Below are 14,281 nucleotides of genomic sequence, written 5' to 3'. Positions count from 1 at the left end.
CAAGAGAAAAAACAAGAACCATATGATCCTCTCAATAGATGCAGAGAAAGCATTTGATAAAATACAGCATCCATTCCTGATCAAAAATCTTCAGAGTGTAGGGATAGAGGGAACATTCCTCAGTATCTTAAAAGCCATTTATGAAAAGCCCACAGCAAATATCATTCTCAATGGGGAAAAACTGAGAGCCTTTCCCCTTAGATCAGGAACACAACAGGGATGTCCACTCTCACCACTGTTAGTCAGCATAGTACTAGAAGTCCTAGCCTCAGCAATCAGACAACAAAAAGAAACAAAAGGCATTCAAATTGGCAAAGAAGAAGTCAAACTCTCCTTCTTCACAGATGACATGATACTGTTCATAGAAAACCCAAAAGACTCCACTCCAAGATGGCTGGAACTCATACAACAATTCGGCAGTGTGGCAGGATACAAAATCAATGCCCAGAAGTCAGTGGCATTTCTATACACAAACAATGAGACTGAAGAAAGAGAAATTAAGGAATCCATCCCATTTACAATTGCACCCAAAACCATAAGATGATAAACCTAACCAAAGAGGTTAACGATCTATACCCTAAAAACTATAGAACGCTTCTGAAAGAAATTGAGGAAGACACAGATGGAAAAACATTCCATGCTCCTGGATTGGAAGAATAAATATTGTGAAAATGTCTATGCTACCCAGTGCAATTTACACATTCAATGCAATACCTATCAAAATACCATGGACTTTCTTCACAGAATTGGAACAAATAATCTTAAGATTTGTGTGGAATCAGAAAAGTCCCTGAATAGCCAGGGGAATATTGAAAAAGAAAACCAAAGCCAGGGGTATCACAATGCTGGATTTGATTTCAAGCTGTATTAGAAAGTTGTGATCATCAAGACAGTGTGGTACTGGCACAAAAACAGACACATAGATCAATGGGACAGAATAGAGAACCCAGAAATGGGTCCTCAACTCTATATTTGACAAAGCAGGAAAGAATATCCACTGGACAAAGGACAGTCTCTTCAATAAATGGTGCTGGGAAAATTGGACAGCCACGGGCAGAAGAATGAAACTAGACCATTCTCTTACACCAGACACACAAAGATACACTCAAAATGGATGAAAGATCTAAATGTGAGACAAGAATCCATCAAAATCCTAGAGGAGAACACAGGCAACACCCTTTTTGAACTTGGCCACAGCAACTTCTTGCAAGATACATCTCTGAAGGCAAAGGAAACAACAGCAAAAATGAACTATTGGGGCTTAATCAGGATAAAAAAAGAAAAAGCTTCTGCACAGCAAAATAAACAGTCAACAAAACTAAAAGACAACCTACAGAATGGGAAAGGATATTTGCAAATGACATATCAGATAAAGGGCTAGTATCCAAGATCTATAAAGAACTTATCGAACTCAACACCCAAGAAACAAACAATCCAGTTATGAAATGGGCAGAAGACATGAACAGAAATTCCTCCAAAGAAGACATACACATGGCCAACATGCATATGAGAAAATGCTCCGCATCACTTGCCATCAGGGAAATACAAATCAAAACCACAATGAGATACCACCTCACACCAGTGAGAATGGGGAAAATTAACAAGGCAGGAAACCACAAATGTTGGAGAGGATGTGGAAAATGGGGAACCCTCTTGCACTGTTGGTGGGAATGTGAACCGGTGCAGTCACTCTGGAAAACTGTGTGGAGGTTCCTCAAAGAGTTAAAAATAGACCTGCCCTACGACCCAGCAATTGCACTGCTGGGGATTTACCCCAAAGATACAGTTGCAGTGAAATGCTGGGATACCTACACCCCAATGTTTCTTTTTTTTTTTTTAACATTTTTTATTATTTACTTATTTATGATAGTCACACACACAGAGAGAGAGAGAGAGAGAGAGAGAGAGAGGCAGAGACACAGGCAGAGGGAGAAGCAGGCTCCATGCACCGGGAGCCCGACGTGGGATTCCATCCCGGTTTTCCAGGATCGCGCCCCGGGTCAAAGGCAGGCGCCAAACCGCTGCGCCACCCAGGGATCCCCACCCCAATGTTTCTAGCAGCAATGTCCACAATAGCCAAACTGTGGAAGGAGCCTCGATGTCCTTTGACAGATGAATGCATAAAGAAGATGTGGTTTATATATACAATGGAATAGTACTCAGCCATCAGAAAGGATGAATAGCCACCATTTGCCTTGTCGTGGATGGAACTAGAAGGTATTATGCTGAGAGAAATAAGTCAATCAGAGAAGGACAATCATCATATGGTTTCAGTCATACATGGAATATAAGAAATAGTGAAAGGGATTATAAGGGAAAGGAGAGGAAGTGAGTGTGAAAAATTAGAGAGGGAGACAAACCATGAGAGGCTCCTAACTCTGAGAGACAAACAAGGGGTAGTGGAAGGGGAGGTGGGTGGGGAGAAGGGGTAACTGGGTGATGGCCTGAGGAGGGCACTTGATGGGATGAGCGCTGGGTGTTATACTATATGCTGGCCAATTGAATTTCAATAAAAACAAATATAAAAGAAAAACAAAACAAAACCATTGAAAACACACACACACACACACACACACACACAAGACTGGATAAGATAATCAATGTAAAGTACTCAGAATACTGCCTGGCCCATCATAAACACTTAACAAATGCTAAAAAAAAAAAAAAATAAAATAAAAAAGAAGAAGAAGAAATTTATGACTGAATAGTTTAAAATGAAGGATTAAGAGGGTACCTAATCCTATTAGCCGCATGTGCTATACTGACAGCAGAAGATGATGATGCTTGAAATGAAAAGGTAATAATAGAAATGGTAAGGGACCCCTGGGTGGCTCAGTGGTTGAGCGCCTGCCTTTGGCCCAGAGCGTGAGTGATCGCAGAGTTCCAGGATCGAGTGTCACACTGGGCTCCCTACATGGAGCCTGCTTCTCCCTCTGCTTGTGTCTCTGCCTCTCTCTGTTTCTCTCATGAATAAATAAATAATATCTTTAAAAAAATAGAAGTGGTAAGAAGTGGTCAGATTCTGGACATTTTAAAGGTAGAGAAAACAGAATTTGATGATGAATATACAGCATGAGAAAAAGAAAAAACTCAGTGAGGGGGATTAAAAGATACAAACTTCAAAGGCACATGGGTGGCTCAGCCGTTTAAGTGTCCAACTCTTGATTTTGGCTCAGATCCTGATTTCATGGTTGTGAGACAGAGCCCTGTGTGGACTTCCATGCTAAGCACGGAGTCTGCTTGGGATTCTCCCTCTCTCTCCCTCTGTTCCTCCCCACTGTGAACTCTTTCTCCCTAAAATAAATAAGGAAATCTTTTTTTTTTTAAAAAAGGTACAAACTAGGACGCCTGGGTGGCTCAGTGGTTGAGCATCTGCTTTCAGCTCAGGTTATTACCCCAGGGTCCTGAGATCGAGTCCCGCTCAGGCTCCCCACAGGAAGCCTGCTTCTCCCTCTGCCTATGTCTCTGCCTCTTGTATCTCTCATGAATAAATAAATAAAATATTTTTTAAAAAGATACAAACTCCCAGGTATAAAGAAAGAGAGGGAAAGATAGAGAAAGGGAGAGAGAGAGGGAAAGAGGAAGGAAGAGTAGGAAGGAAGGAGGAAAGAGGAAGATTCCAAGTGGCTGGAAAATGTGGAAAAAGCATAAACCATGAAATTAAGCAGTCCTATATCTGAATCTATATCTCATAGAAGGAAGGAAGGAAGGAAGGAAGGAAGGAAGGAAGGAAGGAAGGAAGGAACTAAAGGGGAATGCCTAGTTTTTTGTGTGAGTTATTTTTGGAAATGAGGAAGCCATCTTAGCAAATATTAGAGAAGGAGGGAATCAGAAGTTTAATTTTCAGTTTTTGATGCTAAGTTTTAGATGTCCATTATACATCCAAGAGGAAACATGAAGTAGGCAATGGATATTTAGGTCTGGAGTTCAGGAGTGAAGCCCATGTCCAGCCTAGAGTTGTAAATATGAGATAAGATCACCTAGGGAGTGACTGTCAGGGAAGAAGAGGGGGGGTCTGAGTACCAAGAGCTTGGGAGACAAAGACAGCTATTGCCCAGATTTCCCTTCAGTGAAAGACTTGTGACCTGACCCCACTGTAGGGAGGGTAGTCAGCAGGAAACCTCAGCTGTTAGCTCCTTCAGGAGGTTCCTCAGCAGAGAGAGCCACTTCAGCCCAAGTCTCATGCTTTCTCAGGCAGCCTAAATCCATGAAAGCTCAACCATTTTTGTCCAATTGTAGGACAACTCCAACTAGTAATATTTATTCCAGGCACCCCACTGGGTAGACCACAGCTTTGTTGGGCCTGCATTGAAGTTCAACTCTCTGTGCCCATTTCTGCTTTCTCTTCCTTCCTTTCATAGATATTGATCTCAATGATACATCTTAACACACTAAACTCAGTATCTGTCTCCAGAAAACTAAACCTAGAACAGAAAAACAAAGAGAGGCCAGATAAGAGAGGCTTTTGAAGCAGGAGAATAACCAAGAAAAAGTAGTAGCTTAGAAGCCAGGAAAATTCAATTGATTATTCTATGAAGCTGACTGTATCAGAGATCTCTGGGTGTCCCTCAATATCTGTTCTTCTTTCTCCATTTTGCAACTCCCAGCTTTCAGATGGGCACAGGGCTGTCCAAAATAAAATTTCAGCATTGCCCTTAAAGCTAGGTGTGATGATGTGATTAAGTTCTGGCCAATGATATGTCACAGACACGTGGCTGCTTCAGGGAAACTTCCTCATTAAACAGACAAAAAACAGACCAACTGAGCAAAATCTTTGCCCTTCCCTGTCCCTTCCTTCCTGTTGCTTGGCCTCTGTGCGGGATGGCTACAATTCCATTCTGGACAGAGACAAAAAGGGCCATATTTAGGAATGGCAGAACAGAAGGTGGCAGTCAGTCGAGGATCCAGTGATAGCAGAACCTCTACACCCAACTCTGCAACGCTTCCATCCAGACCTTTTATAAGAGCAAAAATTAATTATTTTTTTGAATCTCTTTCACTTTTGGGCTAACCTAATCCTAAACAATATTCCTACCCTAATCCTTCTCTATCCCTTCACCCACCAGGTTGAAGGGCCCTGCTGCTTTGTTCATGCCGCTGTCACAGCACTTTCCATAATACTCTTATTATGATTTAGGTGTTTTAGTAGATGATCTATGTTTATTGAAATCTATAAATGGATTTCAATCTGTTGATTTGGATCTTTATTCTCTTATGTATTATTGTAATTTTAAATTATCTTATCCTTCCAATTAGATTTCATAGACTTTAAATGCAGGGACCTCTTCTTATCCATCTTTGTAAAATTTCCATTTGATTCTTCTTTATATTTTCTATTTCTTTGCTGAGAATTTCCATCTGTAGATTTGTTTCAAGAGTGTTTACCCTTACTTCTTACAGCATTTTTATAATAGCTGTTTTAAATACTCTATCATCAGATTCTAATTATATGTCATTTTGGTATTGGCATCTAATGACAATATTTTCCCACCTGAGTTGAGACTTTACTGGTTCTTTCTATGCTGAGTAACTTTAGATTGTGTCCTGGGCACTTTGAATATTATAAAGCCTGGTATCTTATTGAAATCTTAGGGAAGACATTGATATTTTTGTTTTAGCAGGTAATTGACCTGGTCAGGTTCAGGCTACAAATTTTGACCACATTTCTGGGTTTGAGGCTACCTTCAGTTCAGACAAGGGAATATTGGAGGGTAAAATTGGAAAGTCCCTGCCAGTTCAGTCGTACTTCAAAATCTGAATTTCTTTCTAATAGATCTTCTACTCCTTGCTTTTTCAAAGTGCTAAAATACCTGTTGCGTTCTATCTAGATTTTATAGTTATATTCAGTGGGTGAAACGAAGGGAATTGTGTTTACTATCTTACCCAGGACAGAACCTTACTAAGTCACTTAAAAAAATATGTGTCCTCGATTTCTACAGAGGTTAAATACAAGAAGTTATAATAAGAATGTTTCTGAGAACAGTTCTGAGTTTCCAGTAAAGTCCCTAAGATGTATCCTGACCCTTAATAGGGTTTATAGGGTTTTAGATGCTCTGTACAATACATACATATATACATATGTACATAATTAATTAAGTGCTCTGTACAAAGTGGCTGGGAAATGTGGAAAAAGCATAAACCATGAAATTAAGCAGTCCTATATCTGAATCTATATCTCATAAAATGAAAAATAGATTAATATAATGCTCACTGAGGTGATTAAGTCATATCATGTATGTAAATTCCCCTGCATAGATAAAATAAAATAATAAACACTAATTCTACTTCCTTTTGGAATTTAGTATCAAGAAAAGATTGCCTAAAGAAATTTTGGTCATGTGGTAAGAATTATATAACTGGCCTTTTCCTTTATTCTTTAGCTGATAGGAGACTCAGAGCTAAGTGTAATAAGCAATCAGTATGTTCATTTGTGGGTTAGTATATTCAATGTACAATAACATGGCATTTTATTTTTCATTTTTTATTGCAATAGCCAAGTTGTATATGTGACTTTTATGGTAAAATATATTAAGCTTTTTGGATGTAGATAAAACATAGCCATAAAAAAGCTAGTGTGGGACGCCTGGGTGGCGCAGCGCTTTAGCGCCTGCCTTTGGCCCAGGGCGTGATCCTAGAGTCCTGGTATCAAGTCCCACATTGGGCTCCCAGTGTGGAGCCTGCTTCTCCCTCTGCCTATGTCTCTGCCTCTTTCTCTCTCTGTGTCTGTCATAAATAAATAAATAAAATCTTAAAAAAAAAAAAAAAGCTGGTGTATACTGTTCCTTGCCCTTTTTTTTTTTTTAATATCTTATTTATTTATTCATGACAGACACAGAGGCAGAGACACAGGCAGAGGGAGAAGCAGGTTCTATGCTGGGAACCCAACGTGGGACTCGATCCCGAGTCTCCAGGACCACACCCTGCGCCAAAGGCAGGCGCTAAACCCCTGGGCCACTGGGACTGCCCTGTTCCTTGCCTTTTAACTTACATGTATGACGAAATGTTTTATATCCCTTAATTGAAAGTTTGCAGTTGTTTCCTTATAAAATAAATCACTTTGAATTAAAATATATTTTAGAGGGATCCCTGGGTGGCGCAGCGGTTTGGCGCCTGCCTTTGGCCCAGGGCGCGATCCTGGAGACCCAGGATCGAATCCCACGTCGGGCTCCCAGTGCATGGAGCCTGCTTCTCCCTCTGCCTATGTCTCTGCCTCTCTCTCTCTCTGTGACTATCATAAATAATAAATAAAAAATAAATAAATAAATAAATAAAATATATTTTAGAGTCATGAACACTTCGTCACAGAATAATCACATCTTGTAACCGAAATTCATGTCTTACCATTAGACCTATTGTTTTAGATCTCAAAACTGGCATTGTTCCTATATATGACCCATTTTTAAAACATTTCATATAAGATACTGATAACATGTGAAGGGTACTTTTCTAACCAAATAAGATAATGTGATAAGATGCAGTTGAATAATCTTCTTTCAAATGTCATTAGCATATTCATCACAGTTAACAGTATGCCTTTCTTTGTTAAACACTGTAGGAATTGGTTTATCATCTAAAGACATTCACAGTAAGCACATGTTGTAATAAATGACTCTCATTTAAAATGGGTTTGGTTAGATTCTGAAACAGTGGAGTATCTCATGCTTCTAATGAAAGCTTTTTCTTTTTTCTTTCAGATTTTCCTTAGAAGGAACCATTTTTAAACAGTGTTTTCTAATTTCAGGCCCAGTGTCTCCAGCTTGATCTATGCCAATATGTTCTTAAAAGAGTTGTATGATTATGTTGTGAGGCCAGATGTTTAAACAGTCTTGTTTTTAATTTGTACGCTCACCTTTCACAAGGCAATACAACTTCCTAATTACTGATCAAGGGCTCTTTCTGCATGCTTAGAATTTCCCTAGTAATTCAGTTCATGGCAGTGCAGCAGTATGCTTATACATCTACCTTACTGAATTTGAGACAAAACTTTGCCTTTTAAAATGAGTTGGTCATGGGGTGCACCTGGCTGGCTCAGTGATTGAGTGTCTGCCTTTGACTCAGGTCGTGATCCCCGGGTCCTGGGATCCAGTCCCACATTAGGCTCCCCACAGGGAACCTGCTCCCTCTGCCTATGTCTCTGTCTCTCTCTCTGTGTCTCTCATGAATAAATAAATAAAATATTTAAAAAATAAAATGAGTTGGCCATTTAAACAAAACAAACAAAACAAAACAGATTCATAAATACAGAAAACAAACTGGTGATTGTGAGAGGGGAGAGTTGTGGTGGGTGAGTGAAAGAGGTGAAGGAAGTTAAGATGTACAAAAGAAATAAATGAGTAAGTGAATGGATGAATGGATGGATAGGTTGGCCAGCTTCAACCTGCTCAGATCTCTTTTGGACTTAAATGTGCTTGTAATTTGCCACATCAAGTAAAATAGGATCAAAACCTTTCCTATGCCACAGAGAATTCTTGAAATTCAGTTAGGATCCTATGACTGCTCATTGATTTATTGCAGATGTCAGGGATCTACTTGTTTTCTTTTTATGTTTTCTTACTCTTGTTTGGCTGAAAAATACAAATACTCTTCAACTTTAGGCAAAGATGGGTGACTATAGCTGGGAATTAGAAAAGCTAAATTAAACGTTCCTCAAATTAATATCACAATTTTAAGATGGAAAACAATGCAAAAGAAACAGGGACAGTTCACACAATAGGGGGATTTACTAAGTAAATAAACATGTGATTGTTTTAAATTGTTCAACAGAAGAATAGACTGAAGAATAATCACAGTTAGTAGAAATAAGGGGGTTACAGAACTCACACCTCAATCCAGCATCACCATTGGTCTCGTGGGCCATCCAGTCACACTGGGTTTGCATGCAGTTCCCCAGACCTGACAGATTGCCTTCCAGAAGAACCTTCTCACCAGCTACTCTTTCTCTCCTCTTCTTCAAGTCTCAGCTTAAACATTACCTCGTGACCCCTGTGACTAGATTGGATGTTGTTTGCTTTAGGCATTTCTAGTTGGCCAGTAAAACAATGGTGGGAGGTAGGCAGGCTATTTATTAACCTCATTTGAGCGAGAAGAGGACACTGAGGCCCAGAGCAATCCAATGATTTACCCAGGATCACACAACTACTACAGTGACAGGACTCCATGAAACATCTTCTGATGCTTCTACAGCAAGTCTTTGAAATTAGCCAAATGGCCCTTCTCATTAATAGTGCTTCATAATAAGGTCCTAGAAACTTCTAAAAACAAACTAATCTAAGGGGATTATCATAGTTTGAATCACCAGTTTATATCTGGGTTAGGAGCAAAATAATGGTATCATAACTATGTAACTGAAATATAAGTTTTTCAGAGTAGAGATAAGAGGAAGAGATTTCAAAGTAACAGCTTCATATGTATTTAAAGTGATGACGTTTAAAAGCACAGGAAACTGAGTTATATATGTTGGAATGTAATTCTGGAGTTAGGATGAGGGAAGAATGCACTCTACATAATATTGGTCAAAATGCGAGCAGAGAAATATATCCTGCTTTATGTTTCACAACGTTAGGAAAAAGCAGAGAACTTTAGTGGGGTCAAGGTATTTTACAAAGCTAACTAAATATTACTAGAAATACCTGAAATTTGGAAATACACAGAAGAAATGCCAGGTGTTCTTGCAGTGTGGAGCTAGGCTTGACTTTCTCTTTACAGGTTTATCTTATAACTTTGCAGGGGCAGAAATTAACTTGTAGATCGATTATGGATACGATCAAATCTTATTATTCCCAGTAGTGATATTCTGTAAAGTTGCCATGAACACTGAACGGTATATATAATATAGTTAATTTATTAGCATTAAACTCTTGGCCAACATCACCATAACTCACGTCTGAATCAAACTTACCTAACACATACATAAGGCATATCATAGCTTTCTTGCATGAGAAGCACTCAACAGCACTTCAGCACTATGCTTGAAGACCATTGTAAACAGAAAAGTCACCAACAAAAAAACCCACAAAAATGAAAAAAATGGCACTAAATAGGCCACAAAAGGACACTTATTCACAATGTGAGAGCTGAAACAAGAAAGCAGAGTGTCTGTCACTTTGCTTGACCTCAGCTGAGAATGTGCATGTCAGACAACTCACATTTTTTTGCTGCTCTGTGCATGTCCTTGAATGACCATGAAAGCATTGTGAGTATTGATTTTGGAAATCCAAATAAATTTTAATGAGTAGGCGAATTTGCAGATATGGAATCTGCAAATAATGAAGATTGACTTTTTGTCTTGTAGAGAGGAGAATAATTTCTATCCAATGGAACAGAACCCTATAGATTATGGTATGCGGACCCGAGGGAGTCAATTTTATACTTAAGGCAAAAATCAGGTCAATTGCCAATATAAATCTAGTTTCTCAATTGCTTTCGAACTGGATTTAGTAACCTACCGGTTCCCTAACTAGTTAACAAGTTAAATAGGGGCACCTGGGCGGCTTAGTCTGTTTAGCAACCCACTCTTGGTTTGGGCTCAGGTCATGATCCTATGGGTCCTGAGATACAGCCCCGCACAGGGCTCTGAGCTCAGTGGGGAATCTGCTTGATGATTCTCTTCCTCTGCCCCTCCCACTACCCGTACATTCTCTCTCTCTCTCTCCCTCTCTCTCTCTCTCTCAAATAAATAAATCTTTTAAAAATGAAGTTAAATAAAAATTTTTGACATGGGTTCATTTTCTTCTTTATCTGAGTCTTTTTTTTTTTTTTTTTTACAATTTGGAAATTGTACTATACCAATTTTCAGAAACTAAGACATTGAGAAAATATGCTCTTAACTACTAAACGAGGAGATTGAACTATAAGAGTTCTAAGGTCCTTACTTTCAGGTCTAAATGCTGCAATTTTAAGGGACTAAACAGCTTTGAGAAGGAACAGGTGAGGAATAATTCAGAACTACTTAAACCAGGGACACCTGTGTGGCTCAGATCTGTCTTTGGCTTGGGGCCTTATCCTGGAGTCCTGGGATCAAGTCCCACATTGGGCTTCCTGCATGGAGCCTGCTTCTCCCTCTGCCTATGTGTCTGCCTCTCTCTCTCTCTCCGCCCCCCGTGTGTGTCTTTTGTGAATAAATAAATAAAATATTTTTAAAAATAAAAACCTATTTAAACCATATTGATTGCAATAAGATTTGTTAAATATTTTCACTTTAGTCAACATTTTCTAACCCCAATCTTTTTTTTTTTTTTTAAGATTATTTATTTATTTATTCATGAGAGACACACAGAGAGAGAGACGCAGAGGGAAAAGCAGGCTCCATGCAGGGAGCCTGACGTGGGACTCAGTCCTGGGTCTCCAGGATCACACCTTGGGCTGAAGGCGATGCTAAACCGCTGAGCCACCCGGGCTGCCCTCTAACCCCAATCTTGAGGAGGACACCCTCAGAAAAGAAAATAATTCTCTTCAAATCAAAATGGAAATAAGCCATCTAATCTACAGAGAGTAGGAAAAGGTAAGTTAAACCATTGTCTGGTAAAAGGTAACACTTTTTCAATCTTCATAATAGAGGTTATATTTGGTAGCATGTGAAACAATTGTCTGCTTGTCATAGGTTTTCTGCCATTTGTGATTTTAATGATTACTTCATCATATAAATCTACTATATAGTTCTCCACTGAATTAATGAAGGAAAGTGAAATGACGTTGATTGTTTCTTTTAGCTTTAATTACTAGCAGCTTAGAGTGAAATTTGAAGCTCAACTCTAACAACTATATAGTCTTCAAGACCTCTACCTTTTTGAGCCTTTTCCTCTTCCTAATCTTACTGAAAATTTATATAACTCTCTTAAAAATCGACTAACATAAATGTATTTGCAATGTAGCATAACATTTATTAATTATAAAATTACTACTATTTATTTATAATTTTCTCAATCCTGACTTCTTAACTCCTATTTCTATTTTGCTCTTTCATTTTGCATGTGTTTTGTTGTTAGCCATGTAATTCTGAAATTAGAAGGGAAAACATCTTTTTTGTGGAAGGAGGCAGAATGTACACAGAAAAATAAATAAATAAATAAATAAATAAATAAATAAATAAATAAATAAATAAAGGAAGATGTTAAATTGTCTTTTGGAGAGAAAGAAAAGGAGCCATTGTTTTCCTGCAGGCGGCTATCTATAACTTCTTCTATATGTCGGCATCATGGTTTTGTTATCATGAACCAGAGGCGGCCTTAATAGATAACTGGCTCATGGGAGGCCTGGTGGCTGAGTTGGTTAAACGTCAACTCTTGATTTCAGCTCAGGTCATGATCTCGGGGTGGTGAGATCCAGCCCGGCATTGGGCTCCATGCTGAATGTGGAGCCTGCTTCCCCCGCTCCTTCCTTGTACCCTCACTCACACTCTCACTCTCTCTAGAAAAAAAGAAAAAAGAAATCACAGGTTCACTAGCTGATTATCTCTAGAAAAAGAGCTTCACACCAATAATTTCTTATACTTGACATGATAAAGAATAGGAATCATAAAAAGGCTCACCATTTTTTAGGGGGAGGAAGGTAAGATGCTCTATTTCTCAGGACTGACTTCATACACTGAGGCCAGGAAAGTCAAATTCCAGACTATGCTTTCTACCTGTTGGGTGTTATCCACACCAACCCCCTTCCCTCAGAAATAAGGGTCCTGAAAAGAGTCAGAACAAGGCCAAAATTATTAATAAGTATCAAACAATAGGAATAATTAATGTCTTAGTAGAGAGAGAAACCGCAGCCTGAATGTCTCAGGCTGGGTTCTTTGGTGGGAGTAGGGATTATGAAGAGATGAAATAGAAAGAGAATTATGTCTTTTAAAAATATTTTCATATTTCAAAAGTGATATATACTTATTTTTAGAAATTTTTGCGGGGCACCTGGTAGCTCAGTCAGTTGAGCATCTGCCTTTGGCTCAGGTCGTAATCAGGGGTCCTGGGATCAAATCCCACATTGGGCTCCCTGCTCATCAGGAAATCTTCTCCCTCTGACTCTCTGCCTTTCCCTTCCACTTGTGCACTGTCTCCCAATAAATAAATAAAATATTTAAAAAAAGAAGATTTTGAAAAGTTTAGAAAAGTACACAGAAGAGAAAAAATGATTACTGGTCACAGTACCAGTCAAGAGAACCTATACTAACATTTTACTCTCTGTCCTTCTAGTCTTCTGATCTGTGTTTATTTATATACATAATCCCTCTCTGAGGATCTATGGCTTTACAAAAAGATCATTTAAAGAGGGAACCATAATTTTACAGTAAATGATAAATAGATGTTTGGCTGAAACTTGATCCTTTAAAGAAACAGCTTATGAAAGTAAGTTCACTTTATCTTATTTTGAACAAAACTTATGTTGTGATTGAAACTGTGCATGAAGTCTTAGAATGAACTGAGCCTTAACTTGGTTTTGGAGTAATCAATGAAACAAAATATTCTCAATACTTGTAGCATGATTAACAAGATGACTCATTAATTCATTAATTAAAGCATTCTTTTTATTTTATTTTTTATTATTTATTTATTTTTTATTGGTGTTCAATTTAAAGCATTCTTTTTAAAATGTCCATTGTGTTATGATTCTCATTTCTTTTCTTTAACAAACTTACTCTTCTTAAACGTTGTCAGATCCTCATTATCATTAACATTGGTTATGTTTGAAAAATTAGAGGGGAAAGTAATAATCTTTATTTCTCAGGACTAGTTTCACAAAAACAGGCCTCATGGAATTCAGGCATTTCTACCATGATTTACAACTTCAGTTTTTAAACAGTTTGCATTGTATTCCCATTATTTTAGCAGATGGTTCCTATATCTAAAAATCAGGTAGAAATGACAGACCAAGTTGTAGAGGCCATGGACAAGGCAAGGCCATAGCATTAACTATGTGAGAGTTCGAGCAGTCATTTCATTAGCGAATATTTTCATGTAATAATAGATTTTGCTTCTTTATACAGTATCTTATCTGTTTGGCCATGGATAATAAACACAAACGCTTCTGTAGTTGATGACAGTTCAAGTAGTGAGTGGGGATGTGCATGCTATGAAATAAGAGCTATGCAGGAGGCAAATTGTTTCCCAGGCTCCTCCTAGAGGAAGTGGAGACCTTGAGAATGACTGGTCTATGATGGAAAGAAAGAAAAATAAAGACAGTGAGAGTGAAAGAGAGACAGCATGTGAAAAGGTGCTCAGAGCTATGGACCCGAAAATCGTTATTGCTGTTATTACAGGATAACAGGATATCTGGGTTCAGCTACCAGATGTATCCA

At 38.4% G+C, this 14,281-nt stretch overlaps 1 long non-coding RNA gene across 3 annotated transcripts in view; it reads right to left on the bottom strand.

Moving 5' to 3' along the window:
• LOC119867489 overlaps nt 1-8,946 on the bottom strand; it is a 34,441-nt gene extending 25,495 nt beyond the window's left edge. For all 3 annotated transcript variants that reach the window (XR_005383750.1, XR_005383751.1, XR_005383749.1), the window contains exon 1: nt 8,823-8,946. This is a non-coding gene — a long non-coding RNA (uncharacterized LOC119867489). The remainder of the gene's footprint in view (nt 1-8,822) is intronic.
• Nucleotides 8,947-14,281: the final 5,335 nt, after the last annotated feature.

The sequence above is a fragment of the Canis lupus genome, chromosome 34 (assembly GCF_011100685.1).
Source record: "Canis lupus familiaris isolate Mischka breed German Shepherd chromosome 34, alternate assembly UU_Cfam_GSD_1.0, whole genome shotgun sequence".
NCBI lineage: Eukaryota > Metazoa > Chordata > Mammalia > Carnivora > Canidae > Canis > Canis lupus.
The sequence above is the reverse complement of the archived record's forward strand: the minus strand, read 5'-3'. Positions and strand labels throughout refer to the sequence as shown.